This window comes from Hibiscus syriacus, unplaced genomic scaffold (assembly GCF_006381635.1).
Source record: "Hibiscus syriacus cultivar Baekdansim isolate YM2019G1 unplaced genomic scaffold, ASM638163v2 tig00112349_pilon, whole genome shotgun sequence".
Classification (NCBI taxonomy): domain Eukaryota; kingdom Viridiplantae; phylum Streptophyta; class Magnoliopsida; order Malvales; family Malvaceae; genus Hibiscus; species Hibiscus syriacus.
Genome location: NW_024063310.1, coordinates 751,091 through 755,355, shown reverse-complemented (window position 1 = coordinate 755,355; position 4,265 = coordinate 751,091). Strand labels below are relative to the sequence as shown.

Sequence of the window (4,265 nt, the reverse complement as noted above, 5' to 3'; positions counted from 1 at the left end):
AATTTTATTTTTTTCTAGAAGATTCATATTCGAGTAATTATGTAAGATATATAGATTATTAATTGAGTAAATTTTTTTTTAAACAAATAATATCTTAAAATCCTAAACTCTAAACATATATAGTTATAATAAACAAGCATGTGTGAATTTTAGTTTTTTCATATTATGTTTTAGGGATAAAGTATCATTTAGTCCATAAAATTTGACAATGTTTTCTAATTTGGTCTTTGAACCTTTCCATTCATGTTAGTCTTTAAATTTGACAACTTTAAACTTCGATAACTTTTAGGACATTTTACTATGAGATCGTGTCATCAAAATGAAGAAAAATCCAACTTCAAAGATTAATTTGGACAAAAAAATTAATGCTTAATCGTTTTTTAGTGTCTAAACTATATCTCAGAAAATAATTTGGTGCCTAACATGGTTTTCAGAACCGGACCGGTTAGCGAACCGGTCATGTTACCGGTTCACTGATTCAACCGGTCGAACCGGTTCGACCGGTCGAAGAACCGGACAACGTCATAATTATTTAAAAAATTAAATAAAAATACCAAAAATATTTAATAAAAAATAATTTTTTATATCACAAGTCATATTCAAAGCAAGTCATAACATATATAAGTTAAAAACCATAAAATCAAGTGAAACAAAATGATTCAAATTAACTACAACATAATATTTAAGGTAAAACATATTAAATAATAAATATAATTATATAACTATAATTAAAAAATAAATTTGGGGTTAAAAAAATCATAACAAAATGATATTGTTTGGTTTAATTTTTTTTTTTTAAACAATCCCACATGGCTAAGAAATATAGAAGAGCATCCCAAAAGTCTAAAGAGTAAAAATATGAGAACAAAACAATCTCACATTGCTAAGAAACATAGAAGCGCATCACAACTAACTTCTATAAATAATAGAGGTAATTTGACATTCAAAATCATGGAGCCTTTTGGTGAGCATTGAGTGAACTATTCTTTCACTTCAATCAAGCTCGAATTTTAGGCTTCAATCGAGCTTCTAATTTTTTTTGAGTTCAAGTTTCAATATTATATTTCGAGTTTGAGTTGAACTTGATAATTTTTAGCTTGTGAGTTTGAGTTGAGTTGAGCTTACTTTTAAAGTTTTCAAGTTCGAGTCGAGCTCAGCAATACTCGAGTTCGACTTGACTCGTTTAACAAACGACGTTGTTTGGTTTAATTTTTTTTAAAAAAAAAAACAAAAATCCCGGTTTTTTCCGGTTTTCAGCTGGTTCGGTTCGAACGGTTCAGTGGTTCTGGCCGGTTCACTAATAGCGGTTCAACCGGTTTAGATTGAACCGGACTAAGCAACGGTTCCCGATTGAACCGGCCGATCCGGTCCGGTTTTCAAAACAGAGGTGCCTAAAAAACTTTTTTGCTTACAATAGGTGATTAACGTTTTAAACGTTACACTTTTAGGTGTCTAGCCCATAACAGACGTTAAATTTGATCGTTATTTAACATGTGTCACGCAAATAAAATTTCAAAAATTATTTTATTTAAAAAACTTAATATTATAGTTTAAAAAAACCCTCCAAATTTTACATCTTCCGCAGCCGATAGACCACCGTCGGTATATGGCCGTTACCATTAACACAATCAAAATCATCTCGCCGTCGCAATCAAAATCCATTCCTCTACCCACTGTGAAACTACACTAATTGTTGTGAAAAATGCCGCATATGTCACCAAATTTATAAGTTTTTTGTTGTTGTTTTCAACGACTTTGACTGCTACAATCATTTGTGTGTTACATGGCCGTTAATGTTGAATTTCTCTTCCTGCTCAAAACAAAATCTGAACGGTGGTGACCTTTCGCGGTCGGCGGTGTGGGATGGGAGAGACGGCGCGTGGTTTATATTTTTTAAAGTAATATTTTTATTATTGATAAATTAAAAAGTATAATAATAGATACCTAAAAGTATAACAGAAAAAACTGTAGAGACTTCAAAGTGTAACGGAGAAAATGTTAGGCACCTGTTGTTAGCAAAAACAATTAGGCACCAAATCATATTTTAAGGTATAATTCAGGCACTAAAAAGTGTATTAAGACAAAAATTAAAGATTAATTTGAAAACTCTACCAAATTTAGGGACTAAAGGTTGCTTTGTTCCTATATTTTATATCAAACAAATGACTCTGTCTCGTCTGTCAATTTCCCACTTATCGAGTACCTACCCGATTCCCCCCTCCATTTTTCAAATTAAATTTGTTTAATGGAAAGCTGTAAAACCGCTAAATTGCATTAATTACTCACTCTATATCTATAAATTCTTTCAAACATGGTTTATGGAGCATTGTCCCTTAGCATTGGATCTGGGGTTTCCATGCTTTCTCTGAAAGGTCTATTATTTTTATAAATTTACTTACTAATTATTATTTTTATCTGATAAAGCTTGTTTTTTTCTATATTGGGTATTGTTGAATGTGGGGTTTCGATTGCTACATTTTCTGGGTTTCAATCCCTTCTTTTTATGCATCAAAAACTCCTCCTTTGGTTCATTTCCCAAGGAATCTTGATTTCTTTTTTAAATTTTTCTATGTGAATTTTAGTATTTTGAGATTGAAAAACTCTTTTATATTCTGTTGATGAATGCAGGGTCTGCTCATTGGCGTGTTTACTGAGTTAAATTTGTGAGTTTAATCCGAGGAAATTCACCATTTTTGCTTCTTCAAGTTGATTTTTGTAATGTGTATGTGATTAGGACTGTGACAGTTTGTAGTGATAGATTAGATGGATCCTAGAGAGAAAGCTTTAGAATTTGACCTTGAAAATGGAGTAGCTGTTAATGGTAGAGGCTATTTCGTTGTGCCGTTGTTGCCCGGTGATGTTTCGAGTTGTGGTAGTGTGTATGTGGAGGATTTGCAGGCAATGCCGAGCTCGAATTGTGATAAGGATGGAAAGGAGAATAGATTAGTGTCGAAGGAAAACGTAAAAGCTTGAGCCATAAGAAACCTCCTAAGCCTCCTAGACCTCCGTCGTTGGATGCGGCCGACCAGAAGATAATTAAGGAGATAGCGGAACTTGCGAGATTGAAGCATGCAAGGATCGAGCGGATCAAAGCCTTGAAGAAGATGAAGGCTGCTGAGGGAACAAGTTCACGCAGCAACAACGTGCTTGTAAGTTGCAACCGTGTTTACTGTCATTTTTTGTATTGTCATGATCTTTCAAGGTAATATTTCTTTGAGATTTCCGGTAAAGATGCTTGGATTCAGTATCATCACCTATCTTGCAAGAGCCAGTTGAATGCAGCATAAAATTTGTTTGTTGTTTTTGTGCAGGAATGTCATCCGGAGGTAGACCGACAAGTTACGAAGAATCTCCCGTGCCAGCCGGAGCCGGAGCACTGAACAGAGGTCTAATTTCAGTTCAATTCTCGGAGAAACCAGCTGCCATGATTCCAAATCAACCAGATTCAGGATCTCCCTAGTATGTTTATTATCATGTTTCGATATGTTCTTGGTTCGTTAATCGAATAATGATTAATAGAAACATTGAAGTTCTGTGAAACTGATTCCAAATCCTTTTTCCCCTTGTGCAGTTTAGTGGAGCAGGTTGCAGGTTTAGACGCTCAGGAAAAGCTTAAAAGATCTTCTGGATAAAAATTCGATTTCGAGCACTCTATATGTGGCTATAGGGACAAGTACTTGTTGCTGTCTTCCATCAAGGCCATTTTACCGAACAATGTTTTGTGTTCACAGCGGTCGAATCTCCGGAGTTTTAACTTTCCCTGTAATTTAGCCCTGCACCGTTGTATGCTATTTGAAGTCAGCGGGGTAGATTAAATTTACCGTGCAAATTTTTTGCCGTGGCTCTCAAATAATTAGCCTACAGCCTGCACAGCAACTTACCTGGTCATGTGTACTGTTTCCACCAGATACATCATGTTCATTAAAATTCTGTGATTTTGAATAATAATAGTATAATACTTGTGTTTCTTGCTGGAGAATCTGATTTGAATTTTTTTTGAGATCAACACTCAAAGTTGACTTACAAATCTGAATATTATATGTTTTATCTGTCTCTCGAGCCTTACACTGCATTACGAATCTACTTTATTCGGTCAGGCTCGGGTTCTACAAACCCGGATATCTTCAATATCGGTATGAATTGTCTTCGTGTTTCGAAGGTTTGCGTGTCTAGATATATGCATCATGGATGTCGGAGCAAGGAGTTTCTGGTATTCTTTGTTTTTCCGTCGCATGTTTTTGCTACCGCTCGTTGTACGATCGGTA

The 4,265-nt window shown here is 34.7% G+C and overlaps 1 long non-coding RNA gene across 1 annotated transcript; it reads left to right on the top strand.

Annotated features, from left to right (window-relative positions):
• Nucleotides 1-2,731: 2,731 nt before the first annotated feature.
• Nucleotides 2,732-3,705, top strand: LOC120178399. Its single transcript, XR_005521510.1, has 3 exons — nucleotides 2,732-3,202; nucleotides 3,312-3,459; nucleotides 3,572-3,705. It is a non-coding gene; the product is annotated as an uncharacterized LOC120178399 (long non-coding RNA).
• The last annotated feature ends 560 nt before the right edge of the window (nucleotides 3,706-4,265 follow it).